Genomic DNA, 20,502 nt, shown 5'->3' with positions numbered 1-20,502 from the left:
AGAACACACCAGTGTGACCTTCTCTTCACTGTCCCTGACAACATATCCCAATATTCGAGGAATCAGTAAGCACTTCATAGTCAAACATACTTACAAAGTGATCATTTTGTTGAAGCAAAAGCAAAACTCAATTAACTTCTTGACTGCCTGTAGAATCTATGCTTTCTTAAGTGAGTGACCAGCAGCATATATTGTTGTTATGATGCTACCAATGCACAAAAAACATCCATCCATTTAGATCTTGCAACTGATTAAGTGGGGAATGCACTGCCTAGGACTTTTCTGATGTGAATCAACAGGTGGTTCAGCATCAATATAGCTATTATTTTGTCGGTTTCACCTTTGGTTTCAGAAAAGAAAAAGAGAAAATACCTTTTCAATGCAGTATTTCAAGTCGACCACATGGGAAGCAAGGTTTTATTCCAGCCAATTCTCTTTCTCTCAAAACGTGGAGGAAAAGCGCCAGTCACTGCTACTCTCACCACCAGCCATGGTACAGATGTTTGGAAAATGCAAAAATGGAGAAATGAAACAAAGAGAAAACCCTCAAAAATAAGTTTTGCATAAATGAAAAATAGGGTATATAATTATCATAGCTACAAAAAGGTAAATGCATTTTTATTTATCCCCTTGTATTAAACTAAAAGAACCAAAACAAACAAAACCATTGATGTTTTGACTTAATCAGTGTTTTGTTGAAAATGGCAATTATGAGAACCAACCAAAACATGGCTGCACGTGGGAATAAAGAACAGATTTCTTTTAATCTAATAAAAGGTCTTTTAATCTCTAAGAATGTTAGAATATGACCTATTTAAATGAGTACTTACTAAAGGAACAGACCCATTTTTAAATATTTGTTTTCAGGTGCCAAAATGGGAATGGAGTATTTCTTTGAAATCTTGTGAAAGAAAAAAAATTAACTGAAATAATACCAGTTCCTTATATTACTCAGATAAAACACAGTTTAGGAAGAAATATCTCCAAATGATTCAAATATTTATCCCTAAGTTGGCTTAGCCAGTTCATAGCCCTAGTTATTCCAAAAGCAAATATTCTATTAGATTGAAGCACATCAATGTAAATCATTCACATAAGACTGTCCTGTTTAAAAGAAAGTTTTTAAAGTTTTAATTTAATTTCTGATAGTATTGTGTGAATTGGAAGTTGGATCTTGACTTAGGTGCAGCTCTGCCACAATCCTGTTGTGTGTCTTTGCTGATGTAATTAAACATCGTTGCATCTCAGTATGCACATCCCTAATGTGGGAGTGTGATACAGTTATAGTCCTGCCACCAGGCTCCTTTCTTGTCCTGAAAGCTTATGAATCTAATGAAATTGCTCCAGCATAAGTATTTTTCTTTTCTTCCTTGCTTTCTTAAAATAAATAGACAAACACTCAAGTAACTGAATATATATTAAATCTAAGTAACAAATAAACTGATGAACAGAGTGGATCCAGAGACTCAAAGCATGGAACAGAGTGGGGAATCCCACAGGGAAGGCAGGGGAGGGTGGGTGGGTGGGAGGTAATCAACCAAAGACCTTGTATGTATAAATGCATAACCCATGGACACAGACAATAGGGTGCTGAAGGCCTGGGGTAGGGGGTGGGGTGGGGAGGGCAGGAGTGGGGTCAATGGGGGACAAAGGGGAACATAGGTAATACTTTCAACAATAAAAAATTATTTTTAAAACACCACATACACATACATTAATCAGCTATCCTCTAAATAGGAAGCAAGGACATTTTTGTTGTTGCCATTATCTATTCCCTAATGTGTATTTAAAAAGAGAGTTCTCATAAAGAAAGATTTTAATTTTTTTCCCTAAATCAAAAATAGCATATCATTTCTTTGCCATTTAAGTTCTATTAAAAAAAGAAAACACAAAATCATTACAGAAATCCTATTAGGAACTTTCAAAAAAAAAAAAAGAAAAAGTCACTAAAACTCCATTTAAAATTTAAATCATTTGTTTCTGTTTTCTTTTACAGAAATGTAAGTGCCGCCTCAAACTACTTTCATTTCCTTTTTCAGGGCCAATATGTGTAGCTGTGTAAAACATAGGACCTCTTCTCACACCCTTCCCACCTGTCTTCTGATAACAAAGCTGAGGTATAGATTGCAGTGGGAGATATTCGAGATGGGAGTAAAACATTTCATCTGGGGGACGGTACTACGGTCAACTTGCCAAATATAAAAGAAAGTTAAGCCCCATCACTACTTTGGCAAGAAATTTGGGTTCTCATGGCTAACCAACGATCATCACTTTTACACAAGACTTTAAAAAATGAAAGCACCTAGGGCACCAGCCAGAAAATGCCTGAGAATGCAAGTGTTTCCGTCAATATGTAAACCAGATAAGACACTATCAATGCGCCCTTAAGGAGCGGTCTAAAAGGAATACAGGGCACCCGACACCTTGGTGAATAAGAGAAGCTCAGCTTTATGAAAAAAGGCCAAAGTCTGAGGGTAAATGTTCCATTGTTTCAAGGTCTGGTAGCCTATGGCACCAGCAGAGGCAGAATACTCAAGCAACAGGCAAGGCTCCTGTTACAGGCTCCATTTCGGGTCTGTGTGCTGATAAGCCTGAGACCCACCAGTGTGCACACTCTGGGGATACTATGGGTGGGTACCCCCCGGGGGTTGGAAGGCTCTTTAAACAGAAAGACAGGAGTCAGAAATAGCATAGTGTATGAGCACTCCCTGCTGGCAGCGGAGGTTGGAGATGAACCCGTGGTGCATTAGGGCTCTTGAAGGTTTCTGCGAGGAGGCTAATGCACATTCCTTGCTTTCAGGGGATAAGAGCATGGTTCTGATTAGGTTGAGACAGTTCCAGATGTTATGCTGAATGGGGAAGAGTTGAGGAGAGGCTACTGATGGAGGAACTCCAAGAACTGGCAAAAACTATGTGTGAAGCTGGTATATGATTTTCATTAACATTTCCGGCCATTAACATTTGATAAAGTATATACAGGCCTATGTGTGGGCACATGTTTGGGGGGTTGAGGGGACAGGGGAGGAAATGAATTTCTGTTCAGCTTCCTTTATCTCAGGAATGCTTGAGATGGTCTGAACTATTTGAGACATTTATAGTTTTACGAGGAAATCCCATCTATAACCCTGATGCGACTGCCTGGTGCATCCACTACACCACTGCACCTAAGCCTAGATGGTCCTTGTTTATCTGACAGGCCTGGGCAACAGCACTGGTATCTCCCCTGTGCTCTGCTCTGTTAGGGTTCTCCTGTATAATAACATGAAGGTCAAAATGGCAGCCTGCTAAAAGCAGCAGTATTTTAGCGGCAGGAATAACTTGCTTGTCATCAACTTGTTAATGCAATAGTCAAGCATTTCTTTGACATGTACAGTATCAGCTAACTTCAGCAGATAAAGGGTCTAGAACAGGAAGATGCTGCAGATGCTTTAGCTCAGAGGAAGGCTTAGCAGAGCCAAAACGTCAGCAGGGTCTGTTTGTTCCATACTTTCCATCGGGCTCTGTGAAAGAAATGTTAGATGACTGCAATGACAAGTTTGTGACAAGCAAGTCATTTGTGCAACTGGTGCGCTCCTGTTTTTATCTGTTTACCATTCAGACGTGTGAATGCCATTACAAGCACTTACAGGATTTCTGGCTCCCATTAAGGGGAAATGGTTCCTACATGTTTAGAATTTTCTGCTTCAAAGAGAATTACTAAGCGATTATTTATCCCTGTGGTCACAGTGTCACACAAAAGCACACTCTTGAGTTGTCTTGTTGGACTCTGAATCATGACATTGAGTCCCGGGGACTGGATAGCTTGGAGCATCAGAAATTTCTCATTTAGTTTATTGGAGTGACTACAAAGCAAGCCTGTGAGATTCAATAAAATTGTGGCCAGCTTAAAATACCTTGCTCCTTTGCTCTGGGATCATTTATCAAGGCCATATGCTTCAAGACACATAAACTCACTTGTAATGAATAGATCCCAAGAAGCCAAGGCCTGACTGAGTGGCGGACACTGACATGTGATCACACGTGAGAGTTTTTGGAACAAGGACTGCTTTAACTGTTGAGAAGGGAATTTACATGGCTTCCTCCCTGTATTCTGGGGGTAACCAGAGGGCCTATCCAAATCCAGAAAATGCTGTAAGTATAAAAATTAATATCATAATAGAACATTAACAGCTAGGGATCATCCTCTCTAAGGTTGACTTTTCCATAGTAAATGGAGACTCTGGCAGGTTTTGAATTAAGAATTCAAGAATGCCCCATTGGATTCTTCATCTGATATCAGTGACTGGCTTTTGGTGAGTCATCTTTACCCCTTGGGAGGGAAGATACAAAATAATAATGCCTATTCCTTGTTCACCTGTGGTCTCAGTGTCAATGTTATAAAAGAAGAGTGCATTCAAAACTCAAGAACAAGAGTAGTATATCCTAAAAGTCATGTATGTGTCTTATCTGTGATTTAAAATATTTGTCTGTTGTTGGTACTGACTTTATAAATAATTCTAGCACTCACTCTTAAAGAACATGGAAGCATGAGGTTTGAAGGCAGGGAGACAGATGCTCTCAGTATTTGGAGAAGCAGAGCAAAGCTGGACCCCAGGGTGAAGTGTCAGGATCGAACAGAAAGTCATGCCATGAAGCGAGGCAGAGCTTGGTGTGGGTGACACAGAATGTTATAGAAATGGATGACAGTCCTTGCTGAGTCAAGATTTTATTATTAACTAGAGGCCCTATGCACGAAATTCCTGCAAGAGCAGGCCTTCACAGCTCTGGCTGCATCGGCCCTCGCAACCCTGGCTTCGTCCAGAAGGTCGTCCGGAAGGACGTTTGGATGGTGGGTGGTCGTTCCACTGTTTGGCTGTTCACTCGATTTGCATATTACGCTTTTATTATTATAGATAATCATTTGCCAACACTACATGTGTTATACAATTTACATGTGCAATGTAATCTACCTAACTCGATGGTGTATGGGCAATCATTTTTTTCACATGTTGGAACTAAAAGTCAGAGAAATATAAATACTTTACCATCAACCTGTAAGTAGCAGAGATTTGAAATGAGTTTTCCCTTATCTAGAGCTCTTATCCTCTTAAACCACGGAAGAACTAGTCATTTCCACTGCCTTCTGAAGACTTTTCTCTCAAGTTTACTAGAAGACATTTTCATCTATAAATATAGATACTCAAGAATTTGATTTAAAAGGACCAATGAGCATATCCTGGCCCCAGCTGTGCTGCCATCTTTCCGAGGCCTCTGGGAAAGCCAGCACCATCACAGCAAAGCATTCTTAATCTCGTTGGTTTTCTGTCCTATCCTGTGGAAATGTTGCTAGACAAGTTCAGGCAGACTTGACTGCTATAGCTATTTTAAAGTACCCTATGAATAATTATACCATGGCCACAGACATAACCCATAAATGTCATAGTACCTTGCACACACCTTTACTGCAATGCCTATTCCACTGCACTATAGTTATCTACCTCCATGCCTGTCTTTCCCACCAGCCTATGAGCACTCTTCAGTGATAGACAGTTACTTACCTGCCCATCTCTAGTTCCTAGGAGAGTACTTGGCAAGTTCAAAGAACTTGGTAGATTTTTTTTTTTTAACTAAGGGGGTCTTTTCCCCTAATTCCATTCTGTGAAAGTCTCTCCCTATTTTATAACAAATACAACCAACACATATTGGCTTCTTATTTTTGGAGATGAATCAAAAATACTTCAGTCCTGGCTAGTATAGCTCAGGAGCTGGTTGGAGTGTCATCCCATACACCAAAAGGTGGCAGGTTTGATTACCAGTCAGGGCACATACCCAGGTTGAGGTTTTGATCTTCTGTTGGGGCATGTATGGGAGGCAACCAATTGATGTTTCTCTCTCACATCGATTTCTCTCTCTCTCTCTTCCAGGCTCTAAAATAAATAAAAAAAATAATAAATTAAAAAAAATACTTCAGTTAGTGCCATAGGAAGGGAATAGTTTAAGTTTAATGGATATTATTCCACTGATTTTTAGAGAGAGAGGGAGAGGTAGAGATAGAGAGAAACATCAATGTGAGAGAGACACATCGATTGGTTGCCTCCTGCATGCACCACAATCAGAGCTGGGGAACCTGCAACCAAGATATGTGCCCTTGACCTGAATCAAACACTGAATCCTTCAGTCCGTGGGCCAATGCTTTATCTGCTGAGCCATACAATTCCAAGAGATTCACATCCATCACTCAACATTCAACACTCTGGACACATAAATGATCACTGGGCCCATCACTGCTAGTTAAGCTGGTAGCTTCCAGGCCACTATTACATGAGCAGAAACTGAAAATTATATGCCTATACCTATTGAGGGAAAAGGACTTGGATTATTGAGAAGCATATAGCTATTTCACCAGATTATTTCCTCAAGAACAATGACAATGGCCCCCATTCTGGTGCATGTATATCAGAAATTCAGTACCAACATTTTTTAAAATCCTCAACTGAGAATATGTTTTTATTGATTTTTAGAGAGAATAGAAAAGAGAGAGAGAGAAACATATTGATGTCAGAGAGAAGCATCAATCAGTTGCCTCCTTGTACACACCCTGACTGGGGATCAAATCCACAATCTAGCTATGTGTTCTGAACGGGTAACAAACCCACAATCCTTTGGTGTAAGGGATAATGCTCCAACCAACTGAGCCACCAGGTCAGGGCCTAGCATTGTTTTTAAAGTAGATCTTGAAGTGAGTACTAAGAAGCATTCCTTTAGTAGTTATAACACCTCTTACTTGGAATCCTTTTGCGTTAAAAGCTAGCAAGTGGACATTTTAGGAAGGCGGAGGTAGTAATCATTATAAAATCCTTCAATCCTTCAAAACTAAAACAAGAATAGCAACTTTTTGGCCAAAAATAGAGAGGGCAGATCTCTGAATAAAGGTGTCCTGTGACTGGCACATAACACAGACCTGGAACTAGATAGGCCACTTACCTCTGTCTTTTGGGGTGGGATGGTGAGTCTTTATTTTAGTGGTGTCTCCACTAAGGCATCACAGAGACACTAACAAAGCTCATATCTACAATAACAGTAGATTCTATTTTATGTTAAGATAGACCTTTCTGACAACCCCTTAGAATGTTTTGTTGATTGCTAGCTATAGAGTCTAGCAGATCTTTCTTTTCTGGCAGGGGCAGCCAAAGCTGAAGACTTTTTTATATGTGCCTTCCCTGCTGAGGTGGGATCAGACATACTCTCATCACCTTCATTCTGCTGTGCTCATTTCACTCTGTGATCAGTAGACAAAATATACACTACATAAGAAAGAGCTGAAGAAGTTGCTAGGAATTAGGTAAGAGAAGATTTTAGGCAAGTTGCTCTATGCAAGAGAAGATATTAGTATTAACAAAAAGAGATGGTTAAATTATAGCCCATCGAATTTCAAATATAATTCTAATCTGTGTCTAAAGTGATCCAAGAAAACCTAAAATTCCTCCTGTTCTTAGCTATAAATTTTGCAGACTGATTCTGTACTCTCATCTCATTCTTGTTTCTTCCTCTGCCATGGAAAAGAATAGTGTCTAACATTAAATAAACAGTGTACAATAAAGAACAGATATAATGTATACTCTTACATTCTGAATCCAGAGCAATAGGAGATTAAGTTCTTAGCCCAACAGATGAGTTTTACTGGCTGTAATAGAGACAAGATTCATTCATGGAAGGTACTGAAAATGTTCTCTATTATATCTTGAGATAAAGTTTTGGTGGTATAAAAACCTTGTGGTTAATGTGGCATGTTGGGTTTTTCTCCCTCCCCTCTGAGACCACAAAAACAGATCTAAGTACAGACAGAGGCAGGAGAGCATGTTTATTTCTTCATTAGAAGCTGTTCGTGTTACTATATTCCATTAAAAATGAGTTAGACAGAAAAATACCACATCCCTTGACGTATACCAGGTACAGATCCTTGTATACCTATACTTTTTCTTTTTTCTATTCTCTCAATCCTCATGCTCAATTTTCATTTTTGAGTTTGAGGCATGTCCTTATATTGCCAGATGATTTCTGGTGGTTGGAGCTCATGGGACATCCCTTTGTCCATCTAGTTCAAAACAAACTCCCAATGGCATTTCGCTTACAAACATGATGACTGAATGAACTTAAAAAATGACTGCTATATTATGATGTAAAACCCGGAGGCAGCATTTGTAACTGGTCAAATGAACTTTTAACCTTACAAATGACTCATGATTATGAGGCAAATAAATCTGCATATTGTCCTTTCTGAGGTATAGCTAAAGGTCCTGATTTTGTCTCCAGTGGTTGTACTGAAACTGCATTGTTAATGCTGTCCATTAGGCAGTTCATTTCTCAGTCCCAGTTAGAGCCATCTTAAGATCTCGATGGTGTATAGCAAGTGCTGGCAGCCCACATGAAAGCAAGTGCTCACATGTTAGGGACTTGACTTAAAAATCCAGACTGGGAAAGATCTGTCATTGGCATGAAGCTTGGGTGAATTCATTAAACTTAGGAATTCCTGCTGGTCCAGTGGGTCCAAGGAAGAAACTATTATTAATGACTCCATCAAGGGGCACTAAGAGTTCCAGGATATTCCCATGGATGTCTGGACACCTGGATTATTTGATCTGAGCATGACCTAAACAAGTTCTTCCATATTTGTCCTAGGTTGAATGCAAATCTCCAAGATAAAACTGGTATCCGGTAAACTCCCTAGTTTCCTTGTTTCTTTCTTTAAAGTTCAGATTCTTGATACAGATATGGTCAAGGTTACAGGTGGGTTGAGAGCACACTGTAGTTCAGGAACAAAAATGTTGTAACTATTGGATTCCCTTACAAACCTTGAAAGACCAATAGGTTATCTGGGGGAAGTTCATGGGAAAATTGACATAATAATGCTTTAATGGTTCAATTTAGAAATGGGCCATTTCACTGGCCTAGCAGAGAGGACACTAAGAAACATTTGAAAATGTAAATAGTTTAGTTTCAGAGAAATGCTTTGTCTCTTCAACTAACTCATATATAAAATAGGGAAATTTACCTAGGAAGTCTATATACATTTACCGTAAAATAGGAACAATAATTTTGATCCAAATATCACAACCTAAGCAAAAAGAAATATCTAAAATATAATTTTTAAAATGTAATGGCTACATATGTAGCTATATACTATAAAACCACAGAATAAATATTGTACAATGATGCTGTTTTCTTCAGTTTCATATCAGTATTTTTTGAAGATTCCTATTTCTTATAGAGAGGGAAAATGATATCATAGAAAGGAATCAGATAGAGAAGTGCGGAGGGCAAATTGAGGATGCCCTCATACTGTCTACAAAGTGCTGCCAGTTGTGGAAGGATCTGACATGCTAATATCATTCATTTGGATTCCTTACTGAGACATGAAGAGTGTGATGGCTGGAAGACACTGTATTTAAGTGCAGTTGCCAAGACCCCCAAATATTGACAGAGTGCCAGACTCTAAGATACTATTGACGTACACAGCGGCCACAGCTCCAGACACCTCTCACAAGAGTCTTTAAATGTCACAGATAAATGAATTTTCATGAAACTAGGAGAGAGAAAGGAAGAGCAAGAAGAGAGAAAGAACATGGAACGAGAGGCAGGATAAGAAAAAAAGGAAAGAAGAAAGTCACTCCCATACCACTGACATAAAAGCATGTGGCAGCTCTCAAAAGTGCCTCACAAAGGATGTGAGATCAAGCCTTCCGAATGCATTCTGCTCCCAAAGCCCTCCAGTACCTTTCATAATTTCATTGTGTATTTACAAAGTTTAGGGAGATACATGCTATGGAATAGCTTTACTAAATGATTTCTGAACAAAATATAGTTCAAGTACAAATATTGCAAAACTTCTTTTAAAATTTCAAAATAAAGTAAGGGAACTACAGGTGCAAATAATGATGTGGAAGTCTTCTAAGCAGTTCTTCACATACATTAGAGGTTAAAATTCAAGGTGCCATGAAATTCACTTTTCACCAAGGCACAGAAGTGTCCTCAGACAGTTTTCTTGCCAGAGTCCCACTAAAAGCAGTGACACCTAGTGGGTTTATTACAAGATATTGAGAAATACCTTCTTCCTTCTCCTGCTTCTCCCTGCCTTTCCATAGAAAACACCTGCCAGGGAAATTCATGAGGTAAATCCATTACTTGATACATGATAACAGAAACCAGCCAGGGTTATAACCAGAACAACCAAGGGTTCCTTAGAAATCAAATGTAATTCAATATGTTTTATCTTACCTTATAATAGACAAATATGCAAATTGACCACACCTTCGCTACGCCCAAGCCATGCCCACCAACCAAGCGACGCCCATCAACCACTCCCACCAGGAAACCGTCGCAGGGACGTTGGGGTGTGGCGGAGCCCAAGGCCGGGAAAGCCACCGAGGCTTTCCCGGCCTTGGGCGCCAGCGGGGTGCCTGCGCCGATCGCAGGGACGCTTGGTGCGGCCGAGCCCAAGGCCACGGCCCAGGGCCAAGCCCAGACCCTGAAAGAAGGCAGAAGGCGGTGGCCACAGCCAAGGCCTGGGTCCCCGGTGCCGGCAGAAAACTGGTGCAGGCAGCCAGGTGAATGAAGGTCTATTGCACGAATCTTCGTGCAAACAGGCTACTAGTATGTAAATAAAGCTTTTTCACTTGGAAAGTCATCTGCGGAGGGCACCTTCTCTTGACTTTCATGCACTGTCATTAAAAGCAAGCACATTTTCGGCCTAACCGGTTTGGCTCAGTGGATAGAGCTTTGGCCTGTGGACTGAAAGATCCCAGGTTCGATTCCGGTCAAGGGTATGTATTTTGATTGCAGGCACATCCCCAGTAGGAGGTATACAGGAGGCAGCTAATCCATGTTTCTCTCTCATCGATGTTTCTAACTCTCTATCCCTCTCTCTTCCTCTCTGTAAAAAATCAATAAAATATATATTTTTAAAAATCAACCACATTTTCAAGATTAGAATATGGCTTGTGTGTGCCTTTTTTTATTTTTCTGTATTAGAGTTGTGCAATCTCCACATCTAACACAAGGTAATCATGCCAATGCCCACAAACAAAATTCTTCCTCCTATTCAAAAGCACATAGATAAAAAAAAATATTTTAACCTGCAGCAAAATGGTTTTGAAACGCATCAGCTGCCTTTTTGCTAGCATCCCATCAGGCCTTGGTATAAATGTTTTTTCTGCATCTGGCTCTCTTCTGTCTTGGGTACCTGGGACATGAGCAGGTACTTGGAGAATAAAGTTCTAAAGCTCAACCATTCAAAAGGGATTTTGTTTTTGCATCAACTTCTCAATGATTTCTTAGTACTTTTCTTTTTTATATTAGGAGGTAAAATGGAAGAATTTAGACTTCCTGCCATGGAAAAAATAATTATTTTCTCTGTTTTTAAAAGCTTTTATTTTGAGGACAAAATCAATTTTAACTCAAATGGAAATTGCAGTAAAATATCAGACACTGTAATCAGTGACTGCATTAAAACTTTCGAGAAGTATGCCAACTTCCATGTGAGGCCACAATTCAGTCAGATCACAAAGACATTATTCACTTTGCCTGTGGCTGTTCTGACATTTTATACAGTAAAATTAGAGCTCAAGACATTCATCTCTAATATGTTAACACATACATGCATACATATATACATACTTTATGTACAGACATACATACAGTGATCTTTCAGCTGTGACCATATAATAAGCAGAGAGGTTTTGGTTTATTCCAGGCTAAAGTCTAGCAAACACATTTTAAAAAAGGGTACTGAATTTTTCTGGTTATAAAATTAAGGATATTTACTATATATTCAGTGACTAGCTAAACAACTGAGGTACACTTCTATAAGAAGCACTGTGAAGTTGTCAAAAAAGAATAAAGTAGATGTATATGCTACATGATAAGATATAAGACATATATGGTACAATCCCTCTTGTGTGAATAAAATGAGGACACATATGCATACAAATACACTGGCATACACATAAATATACTTTTTTTTTCTGAGAGGTTATACAAGACATTTTTGACTAGAGGGATAAAAATATTTCCTTTAATTTATGTATTTTTCTATTCCATTTGAATTTTCCAACTATCTGTTTACAAAAGAATGCCAATAAGGATATCTGAGTGGCAAAGTTATGAAGAATTTTTCTCCTTTACTTTTCTCTGTATTAACAAACTTAATATACAATATTTTAGAAGGAAATATCTCCAAAATAAATCATATAAAAGTAATTCATGATAGTTATAAAAATTTGAAAGTGCTAGAAAAGCATAAATTAAGTTTTAAGAAACCCAACAACTTATACTTTTCTGATCCAACAATAACCACCATCAAATTTTCGGTGGGTTGTGTCCAGTTTGCAAAGTCCCTTCGTGCCTGTACTTTGGGAGTAAGAAAGATTCTTTTCATAGGTTCAGGTTAGGGGAGCCGTTCTGCATTGTACCTTCCTAGACACCCTTCACCACCGCACTGTTTTTGTTAGCCAGTACATTGTGAGGGCAGCACAGGCCATATGTGACACTTCTCCAAATTATACAGATCTCTCCCTTCGTCTGGTATTACTCACTGAATAGCATGATCCCTGTGCCACCTCATAATAATAGTACATGACATCTCATGAGGGAGCAGAGGTGGCCCGATGGTGCCCCGCAGTTATTAGAGAGTTCTTGCTGGAATCGTTTTTGGAGGACTCAGAAATGCTCTATTCTTCTGAATACACAGCGATGCTTCCCTGCAAGGTACTCAGCCCTAGCACTTCTTCAAAAACTAAGGAAGCTGAGGGAAGTATATACTTAGTGATATTTCTCAGGCAATTGACCTAATGATTACAATACTTTTTAGTACTTCATTTGTTGAGGATCATTTTCTGAAGAAGGGTATTAACACTCTCTTCTATGTGAACAACTGGTGTTATTATTCATTATTTAAATACCTTATCCTCCTTTCAAAATTTAAGAATTTTCTCACCTTTGTTGCTGCTTTTATTGAAAATAAGACAATAATGACAACCATTATTTTTGTTAGGGCTCATCCCCATTGTGCTTCCTACGGGTTGATGTTTATGTACACTCTTGCCATTTAATTCGCAAACTTTTCTGTAGCTGTTCGTGTTATACTTATGAAATGTTGAAAAACTTGCCAAATGTCAGAAATCTTAAGAGGCAAGGGAAGACTCAAATCTCATCAAGTTGATTCCAAACTTTCCTTAAGATCATCTTCCAGGTTAGGTTTACATGATGCCTTATTCAGAGGGCAAACCATGCCTATCTATGTAGGACTATGTGTGTGTGCATGACAGAGAGAGAGAGAGAGAGAGAGAGAGAGAGAGAGAGAGAGAGAGAGAGAGAGAGAGAGAGAGAGAGAGAAGAGAGAGAGAGAGAGAGAGAAGAGAACTCCAAATAAAATGTTATAAAATTTCTCTATGACCTCATGTTCCTCACCTCTAAAATGGATAGCACCTACCCCAGAGGTTTATTGTGAGGACCAAATGAGATAATATAAGTGACAGCACTTAGTATACCTAAAATAAAACATTATCATTATTGCTATACAAGTTTCCCTTCTTTGCATAATGGATGTGTTCTAGGGAAGGTGATTATGAAAATGTATAGGCTTAACTTCTATTATCAAATCACAGAGCAATTACATTATGAAACCATAGGAAAATATTTCTAACAGATTGAAATGAAGACTTGATGTATGGCAGGGGTTCAGGTGCAGGTTGGGTCTGTGAGAATTATACTGGAAGCATTCTGTGTGTTGGCAGTATTTTCTAGATCCTCTTATCTTCCTCTCCTCAGCCTCCTTGGTCTGGTAATTCCTGAATCTACTCCAGCAGTTTCCAGAGATGATTTCCTTCTTTTCCTTTCATTCAATACAATTTGTATGCAACAACAATACTTCACCTGATGGCCCTACCCCACACTGATATAGAACAGTTAGAGAATTCCTTTAATTTGTGATTTCCAATTAGGTAAACTCATTAGTGTCCTTCATATTCTGTTTGGTTATAAATTTCTGTCATATATGAATCAACAATATTTGTGTTACCTTCATCATATTCATTCTATTGAAAGGCTTCTGGGTCAGGAACCATGTCTTCTACTTTCTCGGAAACCCTACACTTACAGGTGAATCCTATAAATAAAATGAAACTTTAAATAGTACTGACTTCACCTTCAAGTTATAACTAAGCCTGACTCTGGGCTTGAAGTGCTATTTTCTCCCCCTTGTCTCATCAGATATGAGTGTGTCGTGTTACTGACTGAGGCCAAGCTATATGCTCCCAGTATGCACTTCTTCCGAACAAACAGCTGAAACTTGCTGCTTGGATTTTCTTGTCGTACTGGGGACTTATTCTTAAATTAATGCTTTACATATATTTTTCTCTCAGGACATTCTTTACTTGTGGAAAATATTGAGAAAGAATGGAATTTTAGAAATAAACCACATGTTGCCCAGACCTTGGGGAAAGCAGTATTGTTTGAAAACATTGGAGCCAATTAATCAGGGGCACAAAACCTCATTAAGTGCATCTGCTTTCTTATCTTTAGAGCTCAGGTAGGAAACAAGATCCAGTCTTAGCATGCCAACAGGTATCTAGTGAGAGAGGTCAGCATAGTCTATACCCTTACTAGGCAGCTTGGATACATCAACTAGAAATATTCTTCATAAATGCTCAAGGAGACCACGTTCCAGATTATTTCACACATGACAACTCTCTGGGAAGCCACCAGACAGCCTCTCTGATTCTGAACCAATTCATACAAGCTGTCCTTATATTTTATGTAATATTTTGCCACAAGCAAACCACAGGATCTACTTAAGACCACCTTTATTTTACTGCTTGCCCATATCCCCACATCTGTCTGCTATCCCCCATTTTAGCACTTATTCATTATACAATAACTAGAGGCCGGGTGCATAAAAATGCACGCACTGGAGGGGGTGTCCCTCAGCCCGGCCTGCCTCCTCTCACAGTCCGGGAGCCATCAGGGGCAGGAGGCGACCCAGCAATCAGGGGAAGGCGATGCCCCAACACACCTCTGCTGCAGCTATTGCTGGCAGTGCAGGCCTTGGCCGGCCCTGGTTACCTGAGCCTCGGGTGGCCCTGGGCAGCTGGGCACCCACCATCCAAGGCTTGCCTGCGCCTCGGGCCGGCCCTGGGTGGCTGGGGGGCTGAAGGGACTGGGGGACTCCAGAGGCAGGCGTGCAGAGTGGCCGGGCCCAGCGGGCCTGGCCTTGCCGCATGCCTGCCACCCCTGCGGGGCTGAGGGGACTGGGCGCCATCATCTTGTGGCTGTGGGTGCCACCATTTTTGAGGTCAGGGCAGTCAATTAGCAAATTCCCTCCTTATTGGCTGTGGGCACCACCATCTTTGAGGGTGGGGCAGTCAATTAGCATATTCCCTCCTTATTGGCTGTGGGCGCTGCCATCTTTGCGATGGCATGAGGGTCAATTAGCATATTCCCTCTTTATTAGATAGGATGATCAAGTGCATTAGGAGGATGGGTAGATAGATATATGATTGATAAACAGGTTGATCAATAAATAGATAAATAATAAATAGTTAGCTAGATAAAATATGAGTAATGATCTCAAGAAATGGCTAAGGAAGGAGATTCCAGATAAAGAATCCTTCAAACTAAGTATTGAAGAATAGAAGGGATTCAAAGTATAGATAGGAAATGGAAATCATCTTAACCACAATAAACTGCATGAACAGAAAGGTTATTATGCATTTGGAAAAGAAATCTTTTGGTTTGTGAAATGGAGTAGCAAGAAGTAAAACTGGTGATTTTAGGTAAATTAGGGCTAGATAACAGGGGAACTTCAGTGCCAATCAAAGAACATCTCTGTCAATAATCTAGGTATGAAGAAAGTTCATTAAACAACCCACTGGCATCATAATTTCAGTAGAGGACGATAATATGTCACAACTGTGAGGCTTTGGGGTCCACAGGGAAGGTACTACATTAGGGATAGGAAAAGGGTACTCATGGCAAATGAGTATTACTCCAGCAAAGAGTCATCTATTGAAGCTTCATCTATTGAGGTTAATCATGTTGCATGACATAAACAAGACTCTCACCAGCTCTTAATAACATTGTCATTGTTCCTTCATTCTCAATAACAAATCCTATAGTTGCTAAGGGCTGATGGTGAGTATGGCTCATATGAGGGAGGTGAGTATCCTGAGCAAATGTGAGATATCTACAGAAAAGTTTGACATTTGCTGTCATTTGACCTTGAATAGAGCCAATATGTTCATGAATGACTGTTTTCATGCTTATGTCTAGTTTAGGTTCTCCCTAGGATATCAAAAGTCATTTCAGTGTATTTGGAACTCTGAAATATCCTTATATATCCTTGAAGGTTCACTGTTAAGTGTGTAGGACTCTTGGATTCTAGTCATCATAGAAACACCCCTTTCTCAGCACTTCCTATCTGCCCCTTTACTGCTCCTAATTCACTTACTGACTTCTGACATGCTTAATATTTTATGTGTATTTGTTTATTTTCTGCCCTTCCCCTCCAAATATTAGCTCTTTGAAGAGTTTTTTATGTAGGTGTCTGTTTTGTTCACTGTTGTAACCTTTCAGCATTTAGAACAAATACTTGTTGAAAGATCACTTTTGACAATGAAAGCAAACTATTGAAGAGGGTAAGCAAATATGAACTAGAGTGGGTTGGGGGGAAGCTTTCTACATAAAACCTCCCTCCAAAAATTCATGTATCATATAATTCAAAAATATTTTCAGTTAGTAACTTCATGAACTAATTTTCTATAGAACTCAAACCACTTTTAAACATGTTTCTATTGCTTTCTTACTTATGGAAATAGTGATCTCATTCCTTCCATTGTATAGAGATGCTCTGGGGGTACAGCAGATGAATTTGGGGTTTCTGACTCCAAGGGCTGGCTTCTATGTACTGTTAATGAGATTTTCGAGCTTAACTGTACAGGCTACTAGAATTTAAACCAATAAATACTGCAATTAGCTTATGAACTCTGCTAGCACATAGCTTTCTGACAGAAACAAAAAAGTGAACAAAAACTAATAAACAGCAATAAAGAAAACAGAAAGGTACCTTCAAAAGCTAAACATGGATATTTCTTAATTTTAACTTTGAAATCCAGATTCTCTTTTTTCATCATAATTGTATTGCACCCTATTGGCAGAGAGGAATGAGATTTAGTATACAATGCAAATGATGGTAGGTCAGCCACAGCTCATCAAACTCTGGGAACATTATGGCTTCCCTTTCTTCAGATCCTCCTTTATCCTGAAAATATCTACTGGATTAAAAATCTCATTCAATCGATCATATTTTTCAATATAAAAATATAAATTACTGAAGTGCTAAAAGGAAAAACGTTGGAAATCCTTTCATAATCTTGGCATGGGAAAGACTTTCTACCTATGACTCAATATTTAGAAGCCATCATAGAAAAAGATTGGTAAGTCAGAGTATACTTTAAAAAAAAAAAAACTTCTGTATGGCAAAAATATATATACACTATAAGGAAAGTAATTTTAAAAATGACAAACTGAGAAAAATGTTGGCAACACATTGAGATAAATGGATTAGCTCCTTAATGTATAAATTGCAAGAAACAATGGGAAAGAGCAAGAAACCAATAGAAAAGTAAACAAACACCTTAAAGAAAAAATAAACACCAAAATCATACATATCAAAAGACACCTATTTAAAATATAGGGAGATACCTTCTTTTACCTTTGCACTTGGGAGAATTCCAAAGTCTACAAAACTACTATTTTGTTCAGGCTGGGGATAAAGAGGCACTTTTGTATACTGGTATTGATACTAGGACTGTTTAGTAATAGAACTCCTGTTGAGATCTATTTGGCAAAATTTAAGATGCATAAAACTGTTTGACCAAAATTTACTTCTCAGGATTTATCCTCCAGAAAGCCTGTACATCTATGAAATGATTTATATACAAGGTGGTTCACTGGGGAGCATTGTTGGAAATAATTGTTTATAAATAGGGACTGGTAGGATGAACTATGATACATGTACATAATGAAATAGTGTGGAACTGGATACATGACTGAGGTAGTTCTCTATGTACTGATATGGAAAGATCCCCGAGATATGCCTGGAGAATGCAAGATTGAGAACTGCATTGAAAATGCATTGAAAAATGCAAGATTGACTAACTCAATAATGATCTCATATAAGAGTGAAAATGAAAGTGTCATATCAATGATAAAATGCTTCCCAAGTTCCCTATCTTTTAGCCACTAACAGCCAACATTTGGGGAAATGTGGCCAATATTTGGCATCCCTGAGACACCATCACCTTGGACCATAAAAAGCCTCAGGTTCTAGCATGGCAGCATTCTTATGATGTTATTAAACAACTGCCCCTTTCTAAGCCCAATGGTGTTACTAGTAAAATCTAAAATGGCATTAGAATATTTCAACTATGAACTAATTGGGACAAATCTAATTTAAAAGCCTAGCACTTATTCATTTATTCCCCATATGTTCTACTTTCCATGTGTTGGAGAAGATCGGGTTACCTACTTGTTGCTACATAAAAAGAAAACATACTTCTCTAAGAGGGTAAATATATGAGATTATTAAAAACTAGAGGCCCAATGCATGAAGATTCGTGCAAGAATGGGCCTTCCTTTCCCTGGCTGCCGGCACCACCTTCACTCTGGATGGTCACCTTTCTGCTCCAGCCCAGAGCCGCCTTTCTGCCTTCCTACGCTGCCCAGAGGCCTGGAGCGGCTGGGATGGTGTGGAACACCTGTGTCGTCGCCATGGCAATGATGCAAGTGTCTTGCCCCCAGCCACTTGGCGCCTGTGTATGCAAATGAATCCACCATCTTTATTGGGTTAATTTGCATACTCACTCCTGATTGGCTGGTGAGTGTCGCAAAGGCACGGTCAATAAGCATGTTACTCTTTTTTAGGTAGAGATAATAAGTATAATATAGTCACTTATTATGTAATATGTATCAGGATTTTAAAGTGCCCAGGTGATGTATTCGGTATGCATAGGATTATTAGCACTATGCAGAAGAAGACAGCATTAAGCTGATGATGTATGTTGAGTACTTGAGCATTCCTAAAGCAGAAGCTTTATTTTATTTAATAATAAATTAGATGGCAGCAGCCTAATTTTTGTAAGCTAAGCAACACATTCATACACTGGTCAGAAATTATAGCATCAGTCCAACAAAGGTTTCCTCATATTTATAGTCAGAGTACTCGCGGGAACAACCTAGAAGTTACAGAAAAGAGCAGTGATAGAAGCTCCTAAATGTGACTTGCCATTTCCTTTGTCCCATTATTGTTTTGGTAAACAGATAGCCAATGAGTTACCCATTCTGTGTAAGAATTTCTTCCTCTGGGTTCTGTTATTTGTTTGAGGCAAATATTTTAGAACATGGAGGTAGAAAAGGAGTGTTGATTAATTGATAGGTTCTTTCTTAAACACCCAATACATTCTGGGTATTTTAGTATCATTAGAAAACAGAGGTATGGGTTTTAATGAGGAATTTATATAACAAGTTTAGAGGAGATGATGCTTAAGCTGAAACTTGAAGGTAGGGCAAAGACTAGAGAGGATAGAAAGGGACATCAGGTAGAAATAACACACACACAAAAAATATCACAGATCAAGGCATAGTCTAGTCCATTGAGGAAACTGCAGGTGGTTCCAGACAGAGCTGTGGTGACATTGGAACAGCAGGAAATGAGATTTCAGAGCTGGGCAGGGCCCTTCCAAGTGGCGAAGGAAGCACTACTTTAGATAAGGTGATCAAAGGAACTTGAGACCTCAATGAAGAGAAAGGGTCAACCAGGCAAAGCTGAAGGAGAAGAGCTCTGCCTGCAGAGAGCTGCATTGAGCAGACAATCAGGTCTGTTTCAAGAAGTGGTGGAAGGCCTGGGACACTTCTTCCTGGTTGCAGAAATGAGCAGAACTATTCCAAACATGGTTCCCCTGACTGTTATCTAATCTGTTTTGTTGCCTCTGGAGCCATGGCTCTTTCCCATCAATGAATTCATTCAGTCCTTGTAATCAACTCTGATTAGTGTTGTTTAACATCAATCTTTCCTACTTTTTTTCAAAGAAAGATAGCAATCAGTTCTGCATACCCCTGCTTGTTAAAAGCAGCACCTCTCCTGCTGACTTACCATTCCCTTAATCAAAAGGGCAGGAGGAAGCAGTTGGGATTCACTTTTCTTTTTTGTTGTTGTTGTTGTTTCAAAGTACACAAATGTCAACTTCCTCAAGGATGTTTGGCATCACTGAGTTTAGTCATGTAACGTACAAAGTTAGCTTAATCAAAAGGTTGCAGGCTGCCCACTGCTAAAATGGAGGGAGAAAAGGAAACCCAGGCTTCCCTGAAGTGTGAAGGGATGCACAGGCCACTGCCCATCTTGATTCACAGGGAGGCCATGCTGAGCTGACAAGGGGCTTTAGGAAACGAACCTCTACAACTGCATCTCTCTAT

General features: G+C 39.2%; 1 non-coding gene across 1 annotated transcript in view; it reads right to left on the bottom strand.

Annotated features, from left to right (window-relative positions):
* Nucleotides 1-443: 443 nt before the first annotated feature.
* Nucleotides 444-20,502, bottom strand: part of LOC103290701 (uncharacterized) — a 608,248-nt gene continuing 588,189 nt past the window's right edge. The window contains exon 7 of the transcript XR_008555587.1: nt 444-472. This is a non-coding gene — a transcript (uncharacterized LOC103290701). The remainder of the gene's footprint in view (nt 473-20,502) is intronic.

The sequence above is a fragment of the Eptesicus fuscus genome, chromosome 3 (genome assembly GCF_027574615.1).
Source record: "Eptesicus fuscus isolate TK198812 chromosome 3, DD_ASM_mEF_20220401, whole genome shotgun sequence".
In the NCBI taxonomy this organism is placed as follows: domain Eukaryota; kingdom Metazoa; phylum Chordata; class Mammalia; order Chiroptera; family Vespertilionidae; genus Eptesicus; species Eptesicus fuscus.
The sequence above is the reverse complement of the archived record's forward strand: the minus strand, read 5'-3'. Positions and strand labels throughout refer to the sequence as shown.